The sequence below is a fragment of the Rhipicephalus sanguineus genome, chromosome 11 (assembly GCF_013339695.2).
Source record: "Rhipicephalus sanguineus isolate Rsan-2018 chromosome 11, BIME_Rsan_1.4, whole genome shotgun sequence".
Taxonomy (NCBI): Eukaryota; Metazoa; Arthropoda; class Arachnida; order Ixodida; family Ixodidae; genus Rhipicephalus; species Rhipicephalus sanguineus.
In genome coordinates this window covers 122,930,120-122,947,166 of record NC_051186.1, presented here as the reverse complement: position 1 = coordinate 122,947,166, position 17,047 = coordinate 122,930,120, and positions in this window count along the sequence as shown.

The following is a 17,047-nucleotide window of genomic DNA, read 5'->3' as shown; positions in this document are numbered from 1 at the left end:
GTACTTGAAGTTGATCTCTCTTAACCATCCTTTTTTGGTGAAGTCGGATCAGGTGCTAGATTTTTTCACAGCCAACGAAAAAGCGAATCTTTTAGCATTTTCAATTGATGTCAAAGATCTTTATTACACCCTTCCTCAGGCCGACTATGGCGTGTGTGTCCGAAGATATCAACAGAGTAGATGCGGTTCAATTCCAAAATGCTGCCGGTGTATCAAGTGAACAGTTTTTGGAGCTCCTTTGCTTTTATCTTAACTCGACCTATGCGACGTGGAATGGGAACACTGTGAAACAAAAGAATGGAATATGCATAGGTTCCTGCATCGCCCCATACTTGAGCGATCTGTTTTTAGCAAAACGAACCCAGGTTCTTGAAGAGCGTGTGAAGCACACAGATGTTGTTGCTGTTTTTAGGTTTGCAGACGACTATCTGATAGTTGCTAATAATGAACGTAACAATTTTGACGCGGTAGTTTCAGAAACTCTAACCATGTTTACGACGGAGTTATCTCCCCTAGTGCTGACGCGTGAAGTAGCTAAGGACAACTTCATAAGATTTTTAGACCTCGGGCTGTATTTTTCGCCGGCAGGAGTGTGCTGGAGCTATGGACCGCGAGGAAATAAACCGGTCCTCCCGTTCACATCCACTCACTCAAAATTGGTAAAGCGAGCTGTGATAAATTCCTGTTTTCAAAATGCAATAATGAAGTCGTGTCACCACAAGCTTGATGCAAGCTTGTGGGCCCAGGCTAAACGTTTAACGGATTCTGGTTATCCCACGCGCCTGTTGACCGCCGTTGCCAAAAATGTGAGCAGGAAGGGAAGGGCAAACGCCGGGGAGCCGGCAGCCGCTACTAAGGCAACCAAGGTTGCTGTAGTACCCTACATGCATGCCATTTCACATAATTTGCGAAGGATAGCGAGGAAGGCCGGTACGGACGTGGTTTTTTCTGCTCCCGAACGATTACAAGGGATGTGCAGAAAGGTAAATGCTGAGAGTAGCGGGAAGCGGGATTGTGCGATCAAGCACCGGGAAAAATTTGTCATTTGCAGTCGAGGAGTTGTGTATTGTATCCAGGGCGGGGCAAAGATACTTTGAAATTGTATCGCAATACGATACAAGATACTCAGGCAAGAAGTATTTGAGATACAGATATAAGATACTGCAACACTGATTGTATTCGATACGATACATTCCGATTGTATTTTAAGATACTTCTATACATTCTCAAATTTGTTAATATATATCTATGTAACGCAGCATTAAATGCCTATGCACATAGATGTTCACTTGAATATTTATTAAATGCGACCAATTGTGTTTCATTTGAATGAAAACTCTGTTAGTATCTCAAAAGTTTTGTGCTTCTTGTTCAATGTATGTCTGTTTCATTCCAAAACAACTTATTGGCGCTGTTTTAGCTGCTTAATATGACAGCTCTTTATACATTTCGCTGATAGCGGTTCTTGCTTGTAGCTTTTGTAACTGATGGGAGCTAGTTGCTGCTCTGCTTGCTGACCAGCAAGCGGGTTGCGAAGTGACCATATGAACTTCCATAAGAAGCCTCCGCACGATGGTGCAAATACCGCTGTGGAGTTCTACCTTGCCGGTAAACATATTACGGTTTTCGCAATAACGGATCACCGGACAGGTGTACGTCACCAAGAACATGTGCAGCCCAGACGAATTGTACAGTTGCGCAAAGCGCTGCAGGACACTACCACTGTTCACGTTATTGACACTTATAGATCCGATTACCTGGCGATTAGCAACAGTAAAAGGATTCAGGGAAGCCTAAACAACGAAAACAAATATATCTAAGTACAATAGAAAAGCGGTTCCGTATAAAACGCAGCGAATAAGTATAGAAACACGATACAAGAGGCACCCCCAAGAGCTAATAATAATTGCTGCGTTTTACGGCGAAAAACCACGATATGATTATGAAAAAAGCTGTATGCAGGGTTCCGGAAATTTTGACCACCTGGGGTTCTAAAACCTACATATAAGCACACGAGCCTCTACCATTTTCCCTCCATCGAAAACCGGCTACCGCGACCTTCGGGCCAGCAGTCAAGCGCCATAAGCACTGGACCACCGCGGCGGGTAACCACTAATAGCTACGACAATTGAACCCAGTGCCCATGGAAAATGGCGTAAAACGACTCTTTGGGACGCTCATGAGGAAAACCGAGCATATGGTATAACAGTGTTTCTCGAATGTCTTTGCCAACGTATTTAACATGGCACCTAATAAATTACGTTATCATAATGCAAACTCAAATTTGCTAATTTACTTAGCAGTAAGCAGAATTATCGTTACTGTATGCTCCAGGCACGCCCGGATTATTATATATTTGTTCTCAACATCACCTTTACATTACAGTAAGTTCAAGTGGAATTTAACTATGTAAGCTAATATTCCACTTGAAGAATAACGGAAGCAGAAATGACGCAGACAATTAAAACTAGGAATAAAGCAGGGAGCTTACATTGGCATCACGTTAAAGGCATATTGCATTAAGCATACCGGCAGAAAAAAAAACAATATAGAGACATAGGTAATGTACGGGATGGAAAAGAAGGACAGCTAAGAAATAACTTCTGCTAACAATCAAATTATGGTTTTAAAAACTCTTTGAATAAAAGAAAAACAGACGTACGCCAAGATAGCATCTGTTAGGTGAATGCTTGTTCTGTTAAATTCAGCATCGGTACCGTTGGTGCCAGAGCTGCTAGACTCTTATTTGCATATAACTCAATCTCATTGCATGTATTGCAAACTTACATTCACGAGATCCTTACATTCACGAGATCCAACCCGCCATTCTTGCATTCTTCAGACTTAGTATCGAAGCACCACACAAGACGAACTTCGATAATGACTTTATAGCAGCATCAGCATGTGTGCGAAAGACGCCGCACGCATTGTAGTACGCGTCACAGGAGAGTGGCTTAAGTGCCGAGTGTCATGGCACTGACAAAACTAAAAAAATCACAGCATATCCACGGGGTGAATGATGATGAGTGGGGCGAAGCTCCAGAAGAAATCATCGGTAAACCGTGAAAATCTTCCGTAAAATTCGCCCAGTACATCATATAAAGAGTGTGAAACACCGTGCACATATTAAACATCAAACTTTCATTGTACTGTTGGTTTACGTGGTCCCTTCAATATCACCACTTTGTGATCGGTGAAATGCAGAGAATGTGTCTGCTCCCGAGCGAAAGAGAAAGCGCGCCAAGAGCGAGGGCCTTGTCTGCCTCCATCCGGCGACTCCGCGCGAAAGAGAAAGCGCGCCAAGAGCGAGCGCGTTTTACGATCGCAGGCATCCAATGACACGCGCTATTCGCATTTTACAAGCGCCATCTGTCATCGTTAAACAGCAACTCTGGATGGATGGATGCTATGAGCGTCCCCTTTATAACGGGGCGGTGACATGTCTGCCACCAGGCTCGAAGGAGAAAAAAAAAGAAAGAAAAAACTTCCTTGTTTCATGTTGTCTTAATGCCTTACCTACATTGATTAAATCTATGTTATTCTACCAAAAATATAAATTCACGGTCCATCTCTCTGCCTCTTAAGGCAGAATGACCTTTTTTTCCCCCAACTGTTTATTTTTGTACTTTATCTCTACTTTTCTGCCACCAATACTCTAACCATCTCTTACTTATTTCTATCGCGGACGTGTTCAGCTTTCCATTGTTGCCCCTAAAACCCAAGGCTTCATGTAGACTCGTGCCCACACGTATACCTGGGTGAATATCGCCACATTCAATCAGTACATGTTCCATCGTTTCCTTAGTTCCCCCGCAGCATGTACATTGTTCTTCTTCGTTACTGAATCTCGCTTTATAACTACGCGTTCTAAGGCAGCCCGACCTTGCTTCAAACAGTAAAGAGCTTCCCCTTGAATTATCATAAAACCTTTCCTTCCTTATTTCGTTTTTTCCTTTTCGGTAGTTACTCAGAGCCGGCTTCTTTTCCATCGCTGCCATCCAATAAGTCCTCTCCGCCTCTCTGACCTTCCGCTTAATGCTCCTTGTTGCCATATCGCCCGCACTGCCAGCCGTATATTTACTGGTGAGCCTCCTAGTTCTTTTTCTCCACTGCGTGTCAACGCTTTTTCTATACAAATACCTGAAAACCTTCTCAGGCCATCTAATCTTCTTCATTTTCCTCAGCCTCTCTTCGAATCTCATTTTGCTCTGCGCTTCCCTCACTCCAAGGCCTGTCCATCCCATATCACTTTTTACCGTCTCATTTGTCGTCTTCCCGTGAGCGCCCAACGCGAGGCGGCCCACCGTCCTTTGATTTACATCCATTCCTGATTGCACCTCTGACTTCATGCACACCACTGAGTTCCCAAATGTAAGCCCGGGGACCATCACCCCCTTCCACAGCCCTCGAAGCACCTCGTACCTATTGTATCCCCATAAAGCTCTGTGCTTCATAATTGCAGCATTCCTCTTTCCTTTGCTACCGATGCTTTCTCTTGCACCTCCATATATCTATCCCCCTCATTTACCCATACTCCGAGGTACTTGTACTCGCTTACCCTCGGTATTTTTTGGCCCTGTATTAAGACCGTATGGTTTCCGTGATCATTGAATACCATCAATCCACATTTTGTTGCACTAAATCCTAGTCCCAGAGCCTCACACTCCCTTCCGCATATATCTGCCAGTTGCTGTATATCATATTGACTGTCCGCAAATAAGACAATATCATCAGCATAAAATAGACCTGGAAGCTTCTACTCAACCATCGCTCCGACCTGTTTGTGTGACAAATTAAATCCAATGTTGCTACCTTCTAGCGCTTTTTCCATCCTCGCCATGTACAGCATGAATAACAGCGGGGACAAAGGACATCCCTGTCTCAGCCCCTTGCTAATTTCAACGCTGTCCTTGCTACTTATTCCTTCCCATTCTATATAAACTGTATTTTCTCGGTATATTTCCCTCAAAAGCTGTACACAGTCGTCACCTATGCCCACTTCCTTCAATATATCCCACAAAATTTCCTGATTAATGTTGTCATACGCCCCGGTGATATCTAGATAAGCTACGTATAAGGGCCTGTTTTCTATTTTAGATATTTCTATACACTGGGTAAGAACAAACAGATTATCGTCTAACCGCCTGTCGATTCGAAATCCATTCTGAAGTTCTCCCAAAATATCATTTTGTTCTACCCATGCTTCTATTTTTAATTTTACTGCCTGCATCGCCAACCTGTATAGCACCGATGTAATGGTTAGCGGTCTGTACGAGCGAATGTTATCCTTTTCTCCCCTGCCTTTATAGATTAAGTTAATTCTACTTTTTTCGCCAACTGTCTGGTATTTCCCTCTCCTGTAAGCACTTTTCTACGGCTTTCAGCAGTGCTTCTTTAGTGTTATCTCCCAGTTCGTTAATGAGGCTGACGGGAACCCCATCTAAGCCCGGAGTAGTGCGCTTAGGAATTTTTCCTTCGGCCTTCTTCCAATTGAAATTCTCTAATACTATATCTTCGTCGGTTGCACTCCTTTGCGTACTTTTACTCACCGGGGGAATCCCCTGGGGGACCTTTTTAAACGAATCGGCTGTTATCTTTCGGATGTAACCTAGCGCTTCATATCCTTCCAATTTATTTCCTCCTTCATCTACCATATGTTTCATTCTAAAAAGACAGGGCGTGCAAACAAGGACACAAGAAAGAAGTCAGGACACCACAAACGCCGACTAACAACTGAAGAGACGCACAACGGCTGAAAAGGAAAGAAGGCACGAAAACTTATCTGCGCATGCCCATGCAATAGGCGAACCTATCAATCCGGCACGCGTGGCGGTCAGTTCCTCTCAGAGAAGAACCCCGGCTGTTGTAAAGCTTTTAGTATGGATATTGAAGACCTGTATTATTCTTTGCCACATGAGGAGTTGTTAAATTGTGTTAACGAATGTATTAACGAACAAGCGCACCAGACGGTTTTCACCGATAAATGTGGTGTTTCTACCGGGGCATTTCTAGAAATCCTTTCCATGTATTTAAAGTCGAGGCTTGTAGGTTGGAAGGAAGGCGTTTATGTGCAGAAATCAGGGATATGTATTGGTTCTAAGGTTGCTCCGGTCCTTAGTGATTTATACCTTAGCAAGATTGACAATCTTTTGGAAGGCGCCTTAGGTAATTCGGTTATTAAGGTTTTTCGTTATGTGGACGATTACTTGATCTTTTGTAGTGGTGAGGACTTTGAAAAGGTGGTAACTTCCGTGAGCGAAAAATTTGAAATTAATGGAGGTGGGCTGAGCTTTACTAAAGAGGTGCCTCAGAATAATGGAATACAATTTCTAGACATTTCCTTAACGTTCCAGAAGAACCACGTGTGCTGGCAGTATTCTCCTAGATCTTCGAAACCGCTGTTAAATTTTTCGTCGAAGCACTCGAAGGTTGTAAAAAACGGTATTGCCATGTCTTGCCTTAAATCAGCCCTCACCAAGTCGTGTGAGCACAAAATGAGTGATAGCTTTAACGCACAGGTTACACGTCTTTTAGATGTAGGGTATCCTCGTGATGCAGTGCCCAGGGTCGCTGAACGTTTAAAGAAGTCTATTGTGTTAAGTCCGAGCATGGTTGCAGAAAGCGATAGGAAGAAACGTGTCGTAGGTATACCGTACATTCATTGCGTGTCTCACAGGCTAAAGAAAGTAGGAAGTAGATACGGCGTTAATGTTGTTTTCACGGCTGCCAATAAGCTAGGTAAGATTTGTGCCGCTGTGCAGAGGAAGAATGAGCGAGTAAAAGATAAGAAGCGGACCGATATTTGTTTCGTAAAACACACCAACAAATTCACTGATTGCCGTACGAGTGTGGTGTATAAGGTCCCTTTCAGCTGCGGTCGCTTCTACGTAGGACAAACGGGCCGATGCATTAACCAGAGATTATTGGAACATAAGAGATCGCTAACAGGAGGCTCACCTTCTAATCTATCTTTACATTGTCGAGATTGCAAGTGCACGCCAAAATTCGATGAATGCGCAGTGTTGTACCGTCATAGAAATGAAGAAACGCGCCTAATGATTGAAGCATGGCATATCGAGAATAGTGGTAGCGCATGCGTGAGCCAACCGTCGATTAACTTGCATAAAGATGAAATCAAATGCCTTAACAGTTATCTTCAACGTAGACCGCCACGCGTGCCGGATTGATAGGTTCGCCTATTGCATGGGCATGCGCAGATAAGTTTTCGTGCCTTCTTTCCTTTTCAGCCGTTGTGCGTCTCTTCAGTTGTTAGTCGGCGTTTGTGGTGTCCTGACTTCTTTCTTGTGTCCTTGTTTGCACGCCCTGTCTTTTTAGAATGAATACTTACCAACTAGCTCAGCTCTCTGTTATTCTACCATATGTTGTTGCATTGTGACAGACTTCCTACCCAGCGCTTTTAGGTGGCTCCAAAATATCCTAGGCGCGGCCGTCTTCTTTTCGCGAATCTCTGTCATCCAGCGTTCACTTTCACCTTTAATTTTTGCCTCGACTAATTTCTGCGCAATGGATTTTTGCTCTAAATATACTTCCCATATTTGGTTGACTTCGTCCTGTGGCCGCTTCTTCTTTTTTGCCTGTCTGTGCTCCCGTGATGCCTGACGTCGCATCTCGATCGCTTCCTGGATTTCTTTGTTCCACCAACTTTTTGGCTTTTTCTTTCCTTTCCAAGAAATAGTTTTCTTCTCTATTTCCATTTCTTTCGTGATTACATGTAGCAGCTCACTATACTTCCAGTCTTTGCCTGGTGGTTCGTCTACTTTTTCCTCGACTCTTGCGGCTATATTTGTTATTTGTTTGTCATTTAGATACGAGCTGCCAAACTTTGATTCTATGTTCTTATTTTCAGTTTTATATCCCATTTGTAATATTATGCGTTTATGATCACTACCCAAGCTGTTAATGCCTTCTTCGTCTATTCCCATCTCTCTAAGTTTGTCATATATTCCTTCTGTCATGAGAGAGTAATCAATGCTCGATTGCCTGTTTCCGACTTCCCACGTGATCTGCCCCTCACACTTAGGCCCCACGTTAACTATCTCAGGATTATGTTGCTCGCAGAGATCTAGCAATAACTTGCCATTGGTGTCTGAATATCCGTCAAGGTCATGTATGTGAGCGTTCATGTCCCCTAGAAGGATTATTTCGGCATCATGACCAAATTCTTTAATATCGGTGCTTATGCATTTCACTATCTCCCGATTCTTTTCTCTGCAGTTATTCCCTGTAAACAAGTAAGCTACACCTAGCCACGTTTTCTTTCCACCTACTGTGCCCGAAACCCATATGTGCTCTGAACACGTTTGTTTCACTCTCTCCCATTTTGTTCTGCTATGAATTAGCATTCCAACCCCCCCACCTCTCCTTTGTGATGTGATCCTGTTACATCCTTCCCAAACATAATTTTCAATATGTGGTGACTCTTCCAAGTCTCTAAGGTGTGTTTCTGTAACCGCATAAACACCTATCTGTTCCTTGTTTAACTGTCCTTCAATCTCTAACCATTTTACATTTTTTCTGCCACCCTGCATGTTAATGTAACTAATTGCAACACGCGCCTTTTCCCTTCTTTTACCTTTTCTCTGTTTTTTCGCTATACTACCTGTCAAAGAGTCCCCCTGGTTGTTTTCCTCATTACAAGCTACCCTGGGCACCGAAGGGCCCGCGTGCCCCCCAAAAAAGCTACTGCGCGTCCTGCAAGACGCCAACCCACCTCATGGCCAAGCCTCCTATCGAAGTGTATTCCGTCTCTTCGAAAACCACCCCACCTGTGCACCTGTCTGTTTATTTCCACTACCTCGATGCCTTTCTCTCTACTCATCTGCCATATCTCTTTGTTTGCGTCGACAACCGCTCTTTGCAGGTTGCCGTCACGCACTGGTACCTCCGGTATTGTGCATACCACTATATGCACCTGAGGGGAAATGGCGCGCATGTCATCGACCCCTTTCGCCAATGTGGTCGCTAGTTCGGCTGATTCTTTACTCAAGACGTCGTTTAGACCTCCCGCGATTACCACGAGGTTACGTCCATTAGACTTAGTTGCGAGTTTTGCGCTAGCTTGTCTCATCACTGATCCCAGCCTATGTCCCGGGAACTTCCCTATTAAAACTCGTTTGTCGCCTCTCACCCTTTCCTTGACTGCTTCTGCGCATGTAGCTAAATTCGAGTCCCCGGCGATTATCACGTGATCCGACTTTTCTGCTGGACTGTCCCGCACCTGGCCACTGCCCCGGTTACTAGCGCGTGCTACTGCTGTTGTTTTGTCCCCTCCCGTTCCCAAGACTACTTCGCGGAAGGTGGGTCCTGTGACCCTTGCACCTGTCTTTTCCAAACCTGTTTCCCCCTTCGCGCCTACCACTGTGGGGGTCGATGCCCCATTTTTCCCGCTGTCGCTTGCTTCCTTGTTCACCATGGCTACCTTTGCTGGCATGGCTACCTTTGCTAATCCCTCCTCGGCTGACTTAAGCCTTTCCGCCATAGCCATCGTTTTTTTCCGCTCTGTCGCTACCGCTTTCTCCAGCTCGGAGATTTTTACCATGAGCTCATTCTGGGCGGCCATCATTATTTCCAATTTCGCCTCTAACTCTCATTGCTTACACTTGGCGTCAGCTCTCTCTGTCGTCTCATCCTCACAAACCTCTATTTTCCGCCCCATGCCGCATCCTGAACACTTTACGGTCTTTTTGACCATGGCTATAGATCGTTCACACGGCGGATTAGATACACTTAAAGCCAAATAGTATCACAAAACTCCGCAAGTATGTTTCACTTCAAAGCACCTGTGCACCTTTCAGCCACGTGGTGGCCGAACAAACAAATATTAAAAAAAAAACACCCGAAGCGACTGTCACACCACTTTGTACCAACAGTGCAAAGTTGTAAACTCTATTAAGCTGCAATCTAGTGGCTTAATTAAAAAAACAAGCTCGAATCATGCAAAGAAAACAGTTATCTGACGCTGTCATTCCGGAGCCCACGAAAAACACGTCCGTCCTCTAGCAGCACCAGTCCCGACCCCTCTAAGAAATACATGAAGCGCCATGTAGTGAGCAATTCATTAAACAAGAGCTCCAAGGAATACATGAAACGCCATCTAGTGAGTAATTTATTAAACTAGAGCTGGCTACGTACATACTACTACTACAGAGGAGGGAACGACCCACACCCTAAGGAGCTTCGCCCCTAAAAAACGATTAAACAAAAACTCGGCTGGGCGCAGATGTTCGCGCGCTTGTCTGTCGAGACGACGGGAGCGCCACCTCGTAACTCTACTCAACCAATACATAACTTGCAACTACGTCACACCGCGGAACTCTGGGATACGATTTCGCGACATGCCCCGCCATTACCGAGCACATGGCAGCAGACGACACCGACTGAAGCTGTGCGGCTTTCGCATTTCCCGTCAACGTTGCACATCGCAACGGCGATTTGTGCGATATTCGGCTGCTGCACGAGAAGGGTAAATCAATAAAAAAAAAAAGACCAGACGCGGGGACGTACTGTTTGCCAAACGTGATCACAAACCCGGCGACCTCACGAAAGAGCTGTCCGAGAAGCTGAGCACATGGCTTATGCGCGCGTAAACAGGAAAGGACCTCAGACGTTGCACAACGTTTGTGCGTGTGGGTGTCACTTCATAACAGGCAAGTTAAGCTTCCGAATCTCCTCACTTTTCGCCGAGGTCAATTTTTGTCTAAACGTGAAGCACCGATCGAATTGAACACAGCGATCGCGCCTTGGTTTTCGGGAGGCCCTCTTAGCTCTTCGGTGAAACGAACCCCGACTTGGCGCCAAACATGTTATTGGGCCATGGTTTTATGCAGCAATCAGCGACGAAATCTGTGCAGTTTGAGCGCCGCAAAATGCAGGCGCCGAAGAGCGCCGCTCTAGGTGATTCGTGCGAAGTTGTTTCAACCGTTACGTGTAGCATCACTGACGACACTGCAGACTGCATAATGTCCCGAACGATTCTCGTTCGACATAAGCGCAAGGCAAACAATGAAAACACGCGCACTACGCTGAATGATCCGCGCACGAACGTAAACACAGGGCGTTCACTCAGACATATGTGCTCGGTGATGACGGACGGACGACAGGAACTGATGTCACTTGCAAGTTATGTATATATAGGGACACTCGGAGCTTATCGCCTATCATCGATGGAAAACTCTTGCGGAAAGATAAAATAATGTCACTGCCTTTAGTTTTATTCCGGTGACTTAGTGGCAGCAGTATCAGCTTGAGAAGCTCGAGCTCAGCCAACGTTTATTGCCTAGCACGGTGGTGGTGCGATCGCAGTATCTTGTATCTTAAGATACACGATTCATTCTTCAATGTATCGGTGTGGGCAAATGTGGGCGCAGGCTATAGCCAGACGTGCACAGAGATCACCCAAGGACAAAAAGACACCACTTTATGTACAATTCGACACGCACGGGACTACACTACATAAACACATATTTATGCGCGTTCGCGGCCTTATGCGGGTTAGCTTAAAGTTTGTCCACTCACACCGCGATGAGGTCCGCTTTGGTGCGTCGATCGGTGTGGTCGACCCGGCCGCTCTCAGTCAGGGTGAAGAGGCGGGGCGCGTCGTGCTCCCCTGAGTCAGAACCGGGGCGTAGCCCGGCCTAGCAGGTAAATGCCAGGAAGCATCCTGGCACGGCAGTCGTCGCCTGGAATCACGCCTGGAGTGACGGCGGGAACTGCGTCATGAAGAGCGCCAAGAACGGAACCAGGGCAACTCCTTGGACAGCGCCTCGTCAGGAACAGCAGCAGTCAGCCGCCAGGGACTCCGCTGGGGACAGGATCCGGGGACAGGTGGGGCGAAGCCCAGGCTGGAAGAACCCCGTGATTGTGGGAGCCGGGGCGAGGCCCGGACCAGCAGGGCAGGACCGTGATGTCGGGCGTGGCCCGATGTCCGATCGCCGATCAAGCTCTGTCGCTCGCCGAGCTGTCCCCGTCGCTCGAGAGATTCCCTCGAGCCCGCGCACGAACACGAGCATAGTCGCGCTTCTTCGTTCCTCCACTATCACCATCACGGCGACTCCCGCGCACTTCAAATCTAGAATCGGCCCCGCACACCGATCACAAATCGAGAATCGGCCCCGCACACCGACCACAAATATACGTCAATGCCGACATACACTTCCTAAGTCAATGTTTTACCACAATCGGAAATACAGATACAGATACTTGTTTTGCGAGACGTATCGCGATACAGATACAAGATACCCAAAAAGTATCTAAGATAGTATCGAAGATATATGTATCTTCGATACTGCCCAGCACTGATTGTATTCCTTTGACATGTGAACGCGTATACATAGACCAGACTGGAAGGTGTGCGAACCAAAGACTTAGGGAGCACCAGTACAATGTAGAAAAAGTTGTATCTGGTCATTTAGGAATTCACTGTCAGAGGTGTGGTTGCGCCCCAATGTTTCCAAATACCCGTATTCTCGGTAGGGCCCGCGGCAGAACCACCCGAGAAATAATTGAAGCCTACGAAATCGACAAAAATAAAGAAAAATGTGTGTGTGCCTTCTTTGGCTCTGTCAGCTAAAGAAAAGATGTATCTGGAATCTTCGCTTTGAACGTTGGCGGGTGCAGATTGTTGTGATTAGTGATGACACGTGCAGGCTTTGTGCTGTACCTTTACATGTTTTTCTCTCGGTTTTATCGATTCACTGTTATTGTATATAAGGCATGTGTGATCGCAAATAAAACCATTAGTTGCAAGTTAGCGCTGTGTCTATGCGTCCCTCTTCTCTGTCCTTGTCGTGGTGCGCTACGTCGTACGAATTATGAATCCTAACCAACTAGCCCGGCAACGTGCCTTAGCAAATCCCATCATTAAGTACAGACAGTTCATGAGCCGACACAAATGATGCCAGTCTCCGGCCCGTGGCATTGACTTTTGAACTTCCCCAGATTGGGTGGTGGGCGTTGAAGTCCCCTGTAATTATCCACGGATCCGGGATGTTCGCAAGTATGTCATCCAGTCTTTTTCGATCAAAACGGGCTGAGGGAGATAAGTAGGCACCTACTAGTGTGAAGGTGAGGGTTTTCTGCTTCACAGTCAGGCAAACATATTGGTTCTCATCATGAGGCAACACATGTTGAATGATGTATGTAAGCTCCCGACGAATATACACAATGAGCTTGCTGCTTTCGTTGCGGGTTTGGGATGGGATTGATTCGTAGGTGGATAGCCTGATCGGGTTTGATAATTTCGGTTCACATATTACGATGATTGGGAAAGGGTTAGAAAACACGTACTGACGAAAATGAGAAATCCGTGATCCAAGTCCTCTTGCGTACCACTGGATGACTGATGCTTCTCTGACCTCTTTGCGGAACGATTGCTGATCTCCTGCCATGGCTCTACGCAAGGGAGGCGAGGACTGGGCTCAGTGCGTCCAACATCTGTAGCCCGCTTTGAGCGGTTGGAGTTCCCAGGCTTCTTAGTAGGTCTGTCATGACAGCAACGAGGGATCGCAGCATCGAGATCATCTGTCTATCGACGCTTGACACATCCTAAACTGGAGTAGACTCGGTGGAAGGTGTGGGGCGGGGAGGCCTCGGAGGACGCTTCTTCGCAGGCTAAGAACTCCTAAGACTTACCAAAACAACAAAGATGCGACACGCAATCATTTAAAGGCTATCTACAACCTTACACACCAAGAATGTGTAATTCATGGATTTTCTCGTGAACAAGGGACGCTCTTGTACCGCATAAGAACCGGCTCCGAATACACCCCGGCTTGGTCATTCAAGACTGGCCGATACGCTTCCCAGTTTTGTGCCTTCTGCGGTGACATCGGATATATTAACGCGATAGCGTTAAAGAGCTCGCATTGCAGAAATTCCGCCGTCGGCGCCGTTGGTTGTGAGCGAAAAATCATCATCTTGTCCGTGACCGAAAAATCGAAAAAGCTGCAAATAAAATAAATAATAAAAATGTTGGGTCCGAGTGAGAATCGAACCCAGGCCGTCTGCGTGGCAAGCAGGCGTTCTACCACACAGCCACGCCTCTGCTTGGAGTTGCACTGAAAGTAACTTTCATGCTTCCCAAAAATATGCGTCCTGTACACAGGTGTCACAGTACGAGATGTAATATCGCAGTAATATTGCGTGGTACAAGCGTATATTGCCATAGGTAGTCACACCATGTCAATATCATAACGACTTGGTGGTTTAAAGACAGCCACCCATTACAAAAGGCACACACATTACTGCGCGTATTCCCTTATGACCATCGCAACTTCGAAAAAGTTTCTCGCGCATAATTGCTTCTGGTTTAAAGCATGCTACCCATTACATAAGGCACACCCTAGTGCGCGCATTCTGTTAAACACTCGAAGTGTTCGAAGTGCGCACTAGGGGCAGGAAATCGCTATCGCGTTCAACTCTTAAAGGCGAAGCTTAAGAGTACCCCAATTTTTTTGAACATTTTATTTGCCTTTGTCACAGTTTGATATGGATAGGCAGCGATGGTCCGCACCTTGCAAAAAGGTTGTCATAGGCACCGGACAGTTGAAGGCGTCATTTTTCCTAAAGGGCCCGCGGCAACGTGGAGGAACGTGCAACGAATTTGGCTGGTCTTCCTGCGAGACACTGGGCTATCCAACACGTGGTGACAGACACTTCCAATTCAGGAGATGCTCAGGCGGAACAATTGCCGGCCATGCAGCCAGGCTAACCCCGCCTGTTGGAGCATCACAACCACTATCACCACCACCACCACCAAAATATATTTAGTGGTCGTCAGAGTGCGACGACGCTTTCGCAAAGCTCCGTCGTTTGTTGACGTCTCCTCCCATACTACGCCCCTACGACCCATTACTGACTACGAACGCTTTGCTACAATTGTTTCGCTTTCAACTAACCCACTAGACAAGCTTGTACGTGCCGTAGTAAAAGTGTGAACGATGAGTATGTACAGTCCCGTGAAGTTGCTCTTCATCTTTCCCCTCCCCCGGTGTAGACTAGCAGGCTAGAGCATACTGCCGCTCAGGCCCACCTCTCTGCCTTTCCATAGATAAACCTATCTCTTTCGCTGCCTTCGAACGGTGTTAAGCTAGCTGATGGTGCTTAATTTCGACACGGAACAACCGTTGATACATTACGCTTCTGTGAACACGTTCTGAATGCCTACGTAACTTCATTGGCAACCTCCGCGCCACTTGGATATACCAACCCACCATCCGGGCATCTAACCATCATCTCCTATAGTCGGTTACAACCTAAGAATAATGCAAGCTCCGCCCACAGCCATCGCTGTCCCACCCAGAGAAAGCTTGCATAGATGTGCCATCCAATCTAGGCTCCCCTCGATCTCAGTTCCTCAAGACTCAAATGAAGTTCTTGTGATGTCATGGGCACCCCTCACATTATGTGATGCCTCCAGAATTTTTACAGCGAAAGCTGTTATGAGATCACAACAAGGGCCGTTTTTGGCGCCGTAGTTGTCTGCCGCCGCCGCCGGTGTCCGTAACCACTATCGCTCGAAATAAGACAAAAAAACGAATTTCCAGGATGGAACGAGGTTTGAACATGGGCCCTCTGCGTGGGAGCCCAGTATCCTACCTCAAAGCCATGCCTGTGCCTGAAACTTCTTTGCAGAAAGACCCTATACAGGCTTCATGTCGGGAAGGAAACATTAACATATGTTGTGTAGCATGGTAGAAGAGTAAAATAACAACCAAGTGTCAGACAACGCGAATTCTGTAACCAGGCGTCACACAATGCGAATTGCGCAACGAGTGAGCTGTTGAATGCTTCCAACCCATTACAAAGGGCTCTGCCATAATTCTTCATCGTCATTAGCCACACTATCAACAAAGTGCACATAATGCCTTACAGGTGTTTAGCAGGTACCACGGTTCTGCGCAGATTGACGAAAAATTGCCTAATGGCTGCTTTCTTACTTCACAAAAATTATGATTTATAGCGTAGTGAATTTCTCGCAAGTGCACTTCTATTGGTTGCCCAGGAAGCCAAGCCCATAAGGCTCCCATGGTCCATTTGCTCAGGGTCTCAATAAGGTTAATTCCCCCTATCTCTTTCTCACGTTAGCGTATGTTATAAAGCATGGTGGGAGAGTGAAATAACAACCGGGCGTCACACAATGCGAAATACGCGACTAGTGGGACGTTTAAAGCTTCCAACCCATTACAAAAGTCTCAGTCATAATTCTTCATCGTCATCAGCCGTCACATCAAGAAACTGCACACACTGCCTTACAGATGGTACCTCGCTTCTACGCAGAATGACGAGTAATGTGGTGGGTGCTTCCCAACTTCAGAAAAATTATGATTTGTGGCGTAGTGGGTACGTTGCTAGTGTAGTTGTACTAGTAGCCACAAGAGAGTTTATAACGGGCTCTAACGGGCTCGAGCTTTCGCTGTGACTGTGCTGCGCTTTCCGCGCAGGCCTGGCGTTTTTTAGATGTGAAGCATCTTATGGCGGAGCTCAAACGGTGTGCGGCGTGACCACCCTTACTGCGCGTGCGCAAGCCCTCTCCACACACCTCCTCTCCCTTCCCACTCCCCGCTCCCCCTCTCCCATTACCCTCTCCCTCCCACTTTCCCCTCTCCTTTCTCTCTCCCCTCTCCCATTTTCCTCTCCCCCTCTCCTCGTTTAGATAAAAGGCTCGCGTTAGGTTGTACACATGCTCAGTCACTGCGCCGGTGTCACGAGTTCCAACGTCAACGTCGGCGCCAGTTGCAGTAATGCTTTAAGGCCTGCCGAGATCGCGGAGCAGCGAGTGGAGCAGCGGAAGGCTCGACGTGCCGAAGCGCAACGTAAACGTCGGCAAGCGGACCCCTAGCTCCGGGCTAGGGAAGCCCAGCTCAAACGGCAACGTCGGCGGGAAACTGCTACGGATGAAACGCGGGCTCGACATGCCGAAACGGAACGGCAGCGTCGGCAAGCAAACCGCGCCGTCAAAGCCAAGAGTCAGCGTCGAACCAACGCGTCGGCTGCGGACAGACAACGCGAGTCCAACGCCCGTGCAGAA